Below are 14,281 nucleotides of genomic sequence, written 5' to 3'. Positions count from 1 at the left end.
TGGAGCTTACTTTTGGCCAGGAGCAACCAAAATATACAAATAGAAAAACAAATTATATCATGTGTTTGAAGGTTTTGAATGGTAAGGATAGAAGAAAAAGTAATGTTTTAAAAAGGATTTGTGTGTGTGTGTGTGTGTGTGTGAAAGAATTAATGGTGGGATACAATATTAAATGAGGTGGTCAAGTTAGGTCTCATGGAGAATTTGAAATATAGCAAAAACATAATGATACTGGAGAGAAACAAATAGATATGATGGTTATACAGCATAGTGAATGTATCTGAAGATGTTATACTTACAAATCATTAAATCAGATTATGTTAGATATATTTCACCACAATAAAAAAATGAACTCCTTAGCTACCCAAAACAAAAAACAAACAAACAAAAAAACCCACACAGACAAATCTTAAATGCATATTTCCAAATTTAAAAAAAGTCCAGCCTGAAAAGACTACATAGTCTGTGATCTCAATTCCATGGCATACTGGAAAAGACAAAGTATAAAAGGTAAAATGACTAGTGTTAATAAGGGTTTGAGGAAGGGAAGAAGAGAAGATTGAATAAATAAACACAGGTAATTGTTTTTTGGGTGGTAAAATTATTATATATGATACCTTAATTATTGATACATAAAACCGTATCATCAAAAAACAACTTTATAGCACAAAGAGCGATAGTTCATGCATACAAATTAAAAATATATGTCTGGGGGGAGTAGGAAATCCCAGAACTGAATGCATATAGTGACATGCACTAACGTGGGGAGATAAGTTGCTGACCTAAGTAACTCTGCAGATAACTGGACTTTAAAGTCAAAGACAGGATAAGCTGTATATAAGCAATAAAGTTGAAGGTTATGGGTTAAAAATGCTGATACTGCTATACATGTATACTAGAACTGGACAATTATGTGAATGGATGGTATGGAGTGGGAGCCAAGTGTTCTATAGCTTGAGTGGAAGTTTACAGATAAGCAAGGAGAGAATGATCTATATAGCAGTGGATTAAATTTGGAGACAACAGTATGAACTCATGTCTACTGTAATATAGACATAGATCATTACTTGTAGAAATATTTACAGATATATGTTTATGATAAGGTTGGTATATAACCCACGTATTTCTCTCCTCTGTTAGCTGAGAGGGCCTGGAACAAAAACATCCCAGAAACAGTGAGCCCAGTTCTTGATTTGTAATATTTTTGCCCAATAAAAGGAAACAGAACTCCATGGATACATGACCAATTTTAGCAGTGGGATGGAAAAAATACACGATGAGTCAGGAGTATCTTTCAGTACCAGCGTATGTAATGGCTCAAGTAATTATCATACATACTCTGCCGCCTGTCTGAAATGAATAGAGCTACTACTATTTTCTAACTTTGTGCCAATTTTTTGCCTTGTACTTATTTTTTGTCTTTTGTGGTTTCAATTGAGCATTTTAAATGATTTCATGTTATCTTCGTTTTTGCATAGCAGTTGTACTCCTTTTGGACATTTGAAGCTATTACTCTCTCCAGTTCACAATATACAGTTTAAACTAAGTTCATTTTAAAACAACACTATTCTAGTCCATAGATAGTTCAATTACCTTATAATAACACAATAATTCTGATTTTCCCTCTGTTCCTTTCATTCTTGCTTCATTTATTTCACTTATATATAATTACATACATTATACAAAATCAAATACATTATTATAATTTTGAACAAACTGTTGTTAGATCAATTAATTTAAAAAATAAAGTTTTTGTTTCATCATCACTATTTCTTCTCCAATGCTTTACCTTTCTTTATGTAGATCAAAGTTTATGACCTGTGTCATTTTCTTTTCTTAACATTGTTTTCTAGACAGGTCCTACTGGCTTATTTAATGTGGATTTTGGAATTCAGAGATCTCAGATTTTGTACAGAACGTCAAGTGTAGAGGTGGAACTATAATCATCCAAGTGACAATTAAGGTATACCATCTGATGCTCACTAATTCTCTGCACAAATTGCTATAATACTTTATTTTACAATGATATGAAAACTGAAAAGAGATCATATTATGATTTTCATACTAAAAATGTTGGCAACTATGCCACACATCTATAAGAATTCTAATTACAATTAACATTGTTCTCTTAAATAGGTAGATAATACATGAGATCCAAAGAAAAATAAAGACAAATCAAATTTGAATATACAGAGTCATTTGTAAAAATAAAATTTAAAGTGAAGTTATAAACAAAAGTTAAAATAATACTCTATTAAGTATAAAGCACAGTTCCTAATAGGTATTAGACACATTTTTATTATTGTTTATGAAAATGTATAAAAGTACAATGTATATAAATTATGTCTTTAAAAAGAAAAAATACTATCAGTTTTAAGTAAATAAGTGGGAAATATTTGTTTTATCCAGAAAGACTTAAGAAATTTCAACATGTATATTTTCCCTTTCTGAACCATAAATATGTAAAAATTCATTTAAATATGTGGAACAATTAAATTAATAAATTGAGAATTACAGATATACCAATCAACATCAAACACATAATCTTAAATTTCAGAGATAATAATACAGGAAAGCAATTAGTTTTTCATTTCTTTAGATATAGTGATATGTACAATTTGCTCAAAAGATCCACACTAAGTTGGCAAAGGCCAAAGGAGAGTAAATGTCAGCGACTTAAGGAGAAAAGCCATGAAAAATCAAGGGTTGTGTTAGTTAATCATAATGCACAGCCCATGGGAAGAGAAAACATTTTTTCAAGTGAAGATAAATATGATATTCACACATTAATTAAAATATGACTTACAACTACAGAAAATAAATAATAACCTGGATATTACCTTCATCTTTTTCTCACCAGCAAATTTAAATGTGTCTTAATAAAATGAGCGGAACAGCTTTGGGAAAGGTGATACTACCTCTTATATGTTAATATGTGAATCAAAAGAAATTCTTTATTTCTCTATAAAAATGTGATTTTTTCCAAATCAAAACTATATTCTTGTAAAATGAAGATCAGATCAAGCTATTCACAATATGGCAACAAATATAGTATTTTATAGTCGCAGATAATTTGACATTTACCTTCTTTATTACCTAAGAAATGCTTGTTCTGTGCATCTGTGCGTGAGTAACATTGGCCATATGTATCTATAATTAATTACATATTACCTACTCAATTGACGATACTTTGCACAGTTGGGATTATTTTCTGAAATTACTGTTTAAGCATTGATATATTCATTAATTTCTGTAGCCATATGTCTATTCACATTTTGAAGTGCACTAATTTAATTATACATTGAAAATGTATTACTTGTTAATCATTATAAGCATTAATATGCAATCAATGAAATTTTAAATCTTATACATAAATGTTACAATTGGTGTTGCTTACTCTAACAGTAGGAGGATTTCATGTCTAGTGCACACTGACTTCTTCTAGGGCTTACATTATTGGTAGCACAATGACAGCAGAGTCAAACTTGAGGTTCAATATTTGTCTTAATATATTTTATTATATTTCTTTCCTTGAAAAAGAGGACACTGTGCAGCAGGAACAGGTATGGGAAATATGTCACTAGAAGTAAAACTTCTCTGGTTATTAGCAGAGCAACTGAAAAATGTTTTTTCAAAAAGAGAGAGGGAGAGATGGGGAAGATTGAGTAAGATGAAGAGGGGTAACAGGTACATGCATAGGGATAGCCCTAAAAACACCCAAAAGAAGCTCTTTAAAAATCAATGTGGTGAATTCCTAGTAGAATCAAAAAAGAAAGAAATATAATTTTTTTTTTTCCTGCTGACAGCATGTGGACTTTCAAGGTAAAAGGCAAACATGTACTGACAAAAATGTAGATATTTCATCATAGTCATGCATTTTATACCTTTCAGAAAGTGTGCACCAGTAAACCTAACATATATTTTTTTAAGTAAACTCCTATTCTTTGTCTTGAATAGTTTCATACTACACAAAAAATTATGTTTCATACACTTTCATTACAATCCAAATCTATACAAAATAATTTTTCATTAGCATATCTAAATGTATGAATAATGAAGACATCACTTATTATGAAAGATATACACAATTCTATATACATATGATAGGAGTACACATGACACAACACACACATATACATACATATATACCTCAAAGGACTAATTTATAGAGTGAAACCTGAATACATCATGACATCACTCATGAACTTACCCTATAAGATAAAATTACAGAAACTCTTCTTGACCAAGGACACTATTATTCAAAAATATAATCTGATATAGCTAAATGTCCAAAGCAGAGATATCTTTAGAAATTATTACATCTGGCTGAGTGGTTCTTATCCTATGTGCTTGAAGTATAAAATATAAAAATAAAACTATGTATTATTTAATGTTTTTATTTTTCTTTACAATAGTTGATTATGACTGAATGTGTTCATCTCATGTAGTAAAATTATAAATGAGTCATTTTTATAATGAAAAGTAGCATTTTACAGATAAGATGGCATATAAAAATGAATTTATGAACATAAAATACCCAATATTCTGCCATAAATAATTTTTAATTTTTTAAATTGTTGTTCAATTATAGTTGTCCCCATTTTTTCCTCATTACTCTCCACTGCCCTACCCATTTCCCACCTCCCACATTCAATCTTCCCCAGCTGTCTCTGTTCATGGGTCCTTTTTACATGTTTCTTGACCTTTCTCATTCTTTCTCTGTTAACCCCATCCCCACTCTCTTCTGGTCTGTCAGTTTGTTCTTTATTTTCATGCTTCTGGTAATAGTTTTCTCTCTTGTTTGTTTTGTTGATTAGGTTCCACTTATTGCTGAGATCATATGGTATTTGGCTTTCACCATCAGGCTTACTTCATTTAACATAATGCTGTCCAGTTCCATCCATGCTGTCACAAAGGGTAGGAGCTCCTTCTTTCTCTCTGCTGTGTAGTATTCCATTGTGTAAATGTACCACAGTTTTTTGATCCACTCATTTGCTGATGGGCACTTAGGTTGCTTCTAGCACTTGGCTATTGTAAATTGTGCTTTTATGAACATTGGGGTACATAGGTTCTTTTGGATTGGTGTTTCAGGATTCTTAGGGTATAATCCCAGCAGGGGAATTACTGGGTCAAAAGGCATTTCCACCTTTAGATTTTTTAGGAAATTCCATACCATTTTCTGTAGTGATTGCACTAGTCTGCATCCCCACTAACAATGTACTAGGGTTCCCTTTTCCCCACAACCTCACCAGCACTTATTTGTTGATTTGTTTTTAGTAGTCATTCTGACTGGTGTGAAGTGGTTTCTCATTGTGGTTTTAATTTGCATCTCTCTGATGGCTAATGATGCTGAGCATCCTTTTATATGTCTCTGGACATTCTGTATGTCCTCCTTGGAGAAGTGTCTGTCAGGTCCTTTGCCCATTTTTAATTGGATCACATGTCTTCCTGGAGTGGAGTTGTGTGAGTTCTCTCTATATATTGTGGAGATCAAACCCTTGTCCGAGGTATCATTGGCAAATATATTTTCACATATGGTTGTTTCCCTTTTCATTTTGCTCATGTTTTCTTTAGCCGTGCAGCAGCTTTTTATTTTGATGTGGTCCCATTTGTTATACTTTCCTTTATGTCCCTTGCTCTAGGGGACATATTGGTGAAATATTACCATAAATTTTAAATGGCTTGTAGACAATATTTGAGATTTAGATTAACAATAATCACTATAAAACTAACTACATCATAAAATGCATGGAACCACTTTATACATATTTTAGTAAATGAGGGAATTTCAAAAAAGAAATTAAACAATTAAGATGAGATAGTTATTCAGGTGCATTGAAAAGCTTTTCACAAAAACTCATCAGTATTCATATATTATACCATCTTTTAAAATTCAATGTTTATATATTTTCATTGGTAGACGTGACATACTTAGGGCCGAATAAAATATCAAGGTAGTAATTATTTCTTAAGTTTTTAATCAGCATCATATCTACTACACACTCTAGTTTTAATTCTACCATTTTATAGAATATTTCAATATGTAATTATTCAGATGAGACATAGATACTCAGTGATGTTATTAGTTGTCTGATTAGTACATAACAGATATAAAAATAAGAACAAAATTGTTAAACCAAAATAATTCTTAAGATGTTTTAATTGTTTCTTCCATTAAAGATTTATGGCACAATGATTTCTGAAAATAATATGCTCACTAGAAAAGCAAATTCTATAATTCCTTTAATAGGAATTTTTATATGTTTATATGAAGAGGCAGATGTCACACAAGTATTTAGAGAAGAGTGTCAAATGAGCGGCAAAAGAAATAGAGAACAGATCTGAAGCAGACAGGGGAAAAGACAGTGGGGAGGGAAAACTACGGTTAGAAAGACATACAGGCTCTGGCTGGGTAGCTCAGTTTGTTTAGAGAATGTTTCTAAAACACCAACATTGTGGGTTTGATCTGCGGTCAGGACACATACAAGAAGCAGCCAATGAATGCATTAATAAGAGGAACAACAAAGCAATGGATCTCTCTCTCTCAATACACCCCCCCTCAAAATCAATTAATGAATATTTTTAAAAGACATACAATGATAACTATACAGTACAGAGTGTTGACCCATGTAGATACATAAAAATTAACAATTACATATATTTTTGTGAGCTCTCAAGAACAATTCAAATTGTGGTAGTAGAAGCCAGAATGCTATAGGTTGAAAATCAAATGAGGATAAAGTGAAATGAAACTTATAGGACTGCCTCCAAGTTCCCTAGTGAACTGGTGAATGTACAGGAAAGAAAAACAGGCATGGGACCAAGAAAAGGTAATTTTGTGACCCATGGGAACTATATGTGGTTTTGTTTGATGGACAGATAGATAAGTTATGAGAAAGACAAAAGACACAATAATCAAGGTATATAACATTTTAATAAAATTAAGAAATAGGTTTAAGGGGAATGTATTTTAGAGAAGAGCAATACAAAGACTAAAAGGAAAGGGATGTATTAAAGATAGCTGAAGAAATGAAGTTCTAAGTAATGGCCAGAAACTTCATTCTCCTAGAACTGTAGTATGAAGAAAAGTGTATAAGCACATAGGAAATGATCTGGTTAAGAATACTTGACTTGTTATTGTGATCAAAAGGTTGTTTTTTTTTTTTTATAAACTTGTAATCGATACAATGTAAACACTGGACACACAGGATGCTATACCACATATCCAGACTCCAAGGAGTGAATATTTTATTGCATGTAGAGGAATAATAGTCTTCAACAAAAGAAAGCAAATATATATCCATTTTAAGTCCAGCTCTGCTCAGAATGGGTTCTTTTAAAATAGCTAGCTCCATCTAACAGGGCCACTGGAAAACACAAATATTAATTAGGGTGAAAAGAAGATGCGATTAAATTATTATGCTGAAGTTGCCTCTAGCATTTGGAGCACAGAATGTAAAAAGAATGGATGGAGATATGAAAGTGGAAGTTGGATGGGGGAGATGACATATATTATCAATAAAAGGATAAAAATATGTGATGTGTTTTGTAATAAAGACAATTATATGGGGTTGAGAACAAAGAATTTTAGAAATGTGAGCCATGGTGTATTTACATGATTTAATTAGGTGGTGGTTCCTACACTGAAATTTAATGATCTCTGGAGTACTTGGTGTTTTAAGATCACTGAGTTAACTGTTAAATACATTAATGGCTGGAAATGTGTTAAAATTACATTGAGGCTGCAATGGTTTTTAACTCAAATGTTTCCAATGTAAGTATTTCTTTTTTACAAAGAGAAACATTGCAAAATGAATCAAATATCTCATTATATTCTTTATATTAAGTCACGGCTTTGTACATGATATCAGTGTATAAAATGGGAAGCAAACATGTTACATATAAACAATTTAAAGGCTTAAGGAATGTTTACGCTATGAAGTATTTATTTTTCTTTATCTGCCCTTCAGAAGTCCAAGTTTTTTTTTCTATATTCTATAATATCTGTACTGTGATTTAGTCTGAAACCTCATCACACTGTCCTGGGACCCTGTGTCAACACTATACTCTGTATTCATAGAAGGTGTACTTGACCTTCATACGAGTTAGTCTTATTTTCCTCTGTTCTGCATTGCTAAACACCATACATATTTGACTCAACAATTATATAATGTTGTTTGTCCTTCCAGTTAGTTTTTTTCTAATTTATTTCTATTGAATTAAAATTAGCATGTAGAAAAATACACAAATCATATTATTTTGGATGGACACAGGTCTTAAATTTTGATGAAGCTCAATGTATCAAAAAATGTAAAGATTAGGTCCTCTGTAGAAAATCTTGTTTATCCTAAGGTTTGAAAAATATTTTCCTATTTTATCCTAAAAGATGTATATAGTAATATTTTTTAGATCTAAAAAATATCCATTAATGTCTTAAACAGTTGAGATTGTGAGAAAAGAATTGTAATTAATTTTTTGTATATTTTTCAGATTTTCCCATTCTTACTGATGAAAAATCTTCTTTCCTATAAAGTTGCCTTGGCATCTATTGTTGAAAATCAGTTGATGTCATTCTATATCCAAACCTGTGTGTTCATTTTTCTATATTATCTCTTCTGCTTCATTGATCTTTTTGTCTGTATTTATGACAATAGCACCTTGTATTGATTATTACAGCCTTATAAAAATACATTGAAAAGCAGTTATTGTGAGTACTTTCTCAGCTTTGTTTTGACAATTTAAGCCCCCTGCATCTCCATATTATTACAAGAATCAACTTGACAATATCTATTTTTAAAAAATCTGTTGAGATGTCGGTTGGCTTTGCATTCAAACTCTTTACCACATGTAATGCAGAGGGTCAGTTCACTATTGTTCTAAATCATTGCATTTTGGATCTTCTTTATGACAGCATACTATACACTAAACTGAAAAGCAAACACACTTAGCAAGAAGAGTTTCATTAAAAATATGAGTTTCTTGCAATCCAATTTAAAATAGAAGTCTCAGTCAATCCTTACTTCATAGCTCCTTAAAACATGTTAGCATATACTCTAAGTTAAAATATATAAAACTTAATTATATGTCAATCACTTATCTCCATACTACATGTAAATATAAATGCCACAGCACTGGGTTGTGACTGGCTGTATACCTGCGTCTAGAACATGGCCTGATGAAAACAAGCACTCAAACATTTCTTCATATAAAAAACCCCCATGCATTCTCAACTCATTCTAACTTTGAATAAATTGAGTACATTGATTATGTTAAAGCCTTTGGGGAATGAATAACAGGAAACAAGCCCTCTTTCTTTAACTGGAGATTGATGGTATGTACACCAGTAAGTGTATAAATAGGTAGAGAAAAAGAGGTGTTTTATGACAATTGACTGTTCAACAAATAGTTCATTACTAACATGTACAAGTTATCAGATAAAAAGATCTAATGGAAGTGCACACTCCATAAATTTGCCTACGATCACGTACGGAAACAAGTGATGCACATGTATAGTAATGCTGTAAATCACAAGGCAAGCGTCATAGAAATGATTTGAAGTACAGAGTCAAAAGATGGAGTCAACAGTGCTCAATGCATCCTCACATTACACAGTAAAACAAATTCCAAAGAGCTCACATTTTTAACTGTGTGTGAATATGAAAATGAATTAATGTCATATAAGAAAAATTATCTATTTCTATACACACATATATGACATATATACACATTTGTATGTGTATCAGAAATTATGTCAATATATTTAAATCTTTCTTTTTAAGAGAAATAATATAAAAATGGCAAATAAGAAATATCTGATTTACCGATGAGTCTAAGGTTACTGTTCTAAATATATAGTTGTAGCATCAAAAAAGATTAAGAAAATATGCTTTATTAATAAAATAAATGAATATATTTAGAATAAATCTATGAAGGAAATAAATATTTCAAAAATATATGTCTTAATTTACTGCTAATGCAATGCTATTCCAGATATTTTAAAATAATAATAGGTATTTGTTAATCATCTATCATGTTCCATTATCTCTATTAGCTTCACGTTCCTACTATATTATCCCAAACTTAATGGTTTTAAATCACCACAGGTTTGTTATCTTACATTTCAGAAGATCAAAAGCCTGAAATTAACATAATGGTATTAGTAGGTCTGGTTCCCTTTAGAATCTCCAAGAAAATAATCTATTATTTTCCTTCTTTGGCTTCTAGGAGACATCTGACTTTCTTGGCTTGATTGCTTCCTCCATCTTCAATCTTCCATCATCTTGTAGCATCTTCTCTCTTCTCTGAGTCTCTGACACCCTGTTTTCATGTGACTAATTGGGCCCACCTGGTAAACCCAGAATTCTCTTCATATCATAAAATTTATAAAAATTGTATCTTCAAAGTGTCCATTGCCATGTAAGGTAACATCACAGGCTCTGAGGATTAGAACAAGATCTTTAGTGGGACCATAATTAAGTCTACCACAGCATCAGAAAATCAGAAATCATATGTATATTTTTAGTGTTGTATGATGACTGTTGCCACTTATACTTATTATATTTATAACATTTTAAGTAGAAGATGCTGGCTAATAATTGTGAATTTAAAATTGATTTTAAAATATGTAGCTGTGTGTATTTGCACACACACAGAAACACACACAGGCACCAGATTTGCACCCTCTAAAACGGCTCCCCCAAATCATTTACTCCTGGTGTTTATACCCTTGTGTAATCTACTCTTGATTGAGGACTATAATTATTGATTCACCTCTACCAAACAGAATGTGGCAGGAGTAATGGGTTGTCATAGCTGAGATTAGATTATAAGGAGTTTGGCTGCCATTTTTGTATTTTTCTTGTTCTCTATTGGATCTCTCAGTCAGAGAAGCCAGATACCAACTGTGAGGCTGCTGTGTAGAGAGGAGCATGTGAGACAGCTTGAAGTCTGTCTTCTGATGTCTTCCAAGAGCCAGGTCATGCAAGTGAATTCTTCCCTTGTTGAGCCTTGAGATACCCTTGTTGAAGATTCTGAACCTCAAACATCCAGCAAGAGCTATTCCTGGATTCCTGACCCCACAGAAACTGTGGTATGATAAATGTTATTGTTTTAAGCCACTAAATTCGGGGTGATTTGTTACATATCAATAGATAATTAACACAACTTTTGTATAGCAAAGTCTAAAATTGTAGAAAAACTAATGTTGATTAGAATTTTTTGTTGATTAGATTATTGCTTTCCCCCCCAAATTAAAATAATTATTAAATAATAAAATCTTGTTAAAATAAAATTGTTTTGTTTTCCTTATTAAGTACATTTTGCAATATTAGTGTATTCCAAAGACTTTTTTCTTAATGACTTTTTCATTTTTGAAAGGTTCTCTCAATGAACACAGACAGATAAACAATAGAAAACAAGGACTTGCAACATATAAATATGAAGTCAAATAATATAACTGTTTTACCCTTCAAAATAAAAAGGAACATATTTTAATGTGGCATAACCCTATGTTTGTCGTAGGCTCTGGGGCCTTTAGTAGCTATAATGACTTTGAGAGTGTATGCATTAGAGAATTAGATCTTCAGATCGAACGTATGATTCCAGTACCATTGTTTTTATCACATTTTATCAAAATAAGACATGATCTAGCCCTGGCTGGTGTGGCTCGTGGATTGAGTGCCAACCTGTGAACCAAAGGGTCACTGGTTCTGATTTCCCAGGCAGGGCACATGCCTGGGTTGTGGGTCAGGTCCTCAGTAGGGGTGCGTGAGAGACAACCACACATTGATGTTTCTCTCCCTCTCTTTCTCCCTCCCTTCCCCTCTCTCTAAAAATAAATAAATAAAATCTTTAAAAAAATAAGATATGATCTAAATATCTGGAAAATATTTGCTCTTTTGAGTTATATTCATGATTTCTACCGATCCAATTTTTAATGAAATTTATATTGTAATTAACTACGGTCAGTATAAATTTGAAACCGGTGTGCCTAATCATAGTTTGCCTGAATTAGAACGGCTGAAAAGCAATCTACATTACATGGGAACTTCTAAAAATCAATTTGAAACAAGAGGAGAGGGACAATATAAATGATTAATGAGCAATCTCTACATTACCATGTAGCTAAATAAAGAAATTTTATACTTGATTGTTATCACTATAAATATGAAACATCATTTTCAAGAGATATATTGTACCAGTTTAAGGGAAAAAGTATATACCCTGAGATAGGCTGTGTTAATATGAACATTAGATAAGCATGAAAGACTTTGCCACTGGAGATAAATGAGAAATAGGGGGAATTGAGGTGCAATGACGATATGGAGGTACTGTATAAATTTTTTAAATGGTAAGTGTATTTATATGCAGTGACAATAACTGTATAGGCATCATCTGATACATTTTAATGGGAAATTATTTGCTCTATTTGTTTGTCACAGACTGCATATAAGAAAAAGAAGAAAGCCATTTTTCCATTACTAGGTGTAAGCTGACAGCAGGTCCCATGTAACCTTCATGTTGAATGAGGCAGAAACACAGCCGCCACCACTTCAATGAGTCACTGAGGGGTATGCATTCGGTTTGTACTTACCACTGTTATTTCTCGAAAATGACCTAACTTATTTTTCACTGGCGAGAAAGTCCCTAATCAGTTTAAAATTGCCGTGATGTATAAGAGTGTTTGCTGTATGAGCAGCAGGTGTGGAAATCAGAATGATTGAGAAAATGTTTCAAAAACAGCAGGAAGGGAAATTAGATGGCAGAAATAGTGCTTAATTGCCTTTAATGGTTTTAACTACAGTATGAACTCATGGCTACTAGAAAGTGAATATCTTTTTATACATGGGAGTATAAAAAGAAAAATATTTTAAATAATCTTATGATGCAAAAACACAGGTTACTATGTGAATTTTTGATGAACATGTCATTTTTTTGTAGTCAGAGAAAGCTACAGTGAGGATGCAATCGCTAACTAGATTACTAAAAAAACAAACACAGTGTGGCCAATGGTGAAAGGTAGATGAAGAAACAGCATTTGGAAAGGCTAAGAAAGTGAAGGAGTGATTGGCGTATGTAACAAGGCGAACGTGTTTGAAACAGATTGGAAAAAAATTCATTGGAATAGTAAAATGAGGATGGGCAATGTAAGGAACTGAGATTTTTAACTGAAGGTAGCTATGACTCACTAAGAGGTTTCCATCCGTGATGTGAAATGATCATACTCTCTTTAGAAACGATATACCTAGGTAACATTGGAAACTATATTATAGTGCACGAAGTTGGTTTTAGGGAAACTGAACAGGAGTTTGTCATTCTGTGCTAGGAAGTCTGAAAAAGGAACAGAGGCCAGTAAAAGAAGAAAACAAAATTTTGCCTTGGGCAATAGGTTGCTTAACAGTGCTCTTCACAGGAAAAGAGAATTTTTTTTAAAAAAGCAACCCTGAAAGCCAGGGTTAGGGAAATGGGATGCTTAAGTGTTTTTTGTTTTTTGACATGCTGAATTAGTGACACAGTACAATGTCAAATAGAGATACAATATTTTTTATGGGTTTCATAATTCTACCACATAAACTTTTGAATGTGATGTGAGATAATAATGAATGAAAGAATGAATGAGTTTCCTTATTGGAAAAACAGTATGAACTCATGAGACTAAGTTGATTGGCTTTTTGGGTTTTTTTGTAATTGTGTTCTTGATTTCTGTTCAAACAACTGACGATTTTATTCTTCCTATGGGTATACACGTGGTGGGAAATAACTGCTTCAATGGAAAAGTTGTAGAAAACTCTATGTACATATTCTTGACTTACACCAGCAATGTTCAATGCATAATCAACTACATTAGTGGAACAATGCTTTTGGAGGAACAATATGAAATCTTAGATAAATTCAATCTCCCTGACAAAATGAATATGTTAAACTACACTTTAAATTGCCAATGTTTAGTATATATTCCAAGATAATTTTCTTACATTTTGGCAGCTATGTCAAATATTTCACTATTCTAAATAAAGAGATGATTCTAGTACATTAAGCCTTACTGATAAGAGTTTCAGGGTCATTTTAACAGTGCAGAAAGGATAGATTAAGAAGATAACAGGGAGGTAAAGATGAGGTAAGATTTTTTCAAAATAAGGTGCAGAACATTTTCTGTGGACTTTTCATTGGTCTAATTGATATGCTTTGGACACTATTTCAGGAATGCATGATTCATGCGTTATATATGATCTTTTGATTTTTGGCTGTAAATTTGAACTTTAGTTTTCCATTTCATTAAAAT

The sequence above is a fragment of the Desmodus rotundus genome, chromosome 1 (genome assembly GCF_022682495.2).
Source record: "Desmodus rotundus isolate HL8 chromosome 1, HLdesRot8A.1, whole genome shotgun sequence".
In the NCBI taxonomy this organism is placed as follows: domain Eukaryota; kingdom Metazoa; phylum Chordata; class Mammalia; order Chiroptera; family Phyllostomidae; genus Desmodus; species Desmodus rotundus.
Note: the sequence above shows the minus strand (reverse complement) of the source record.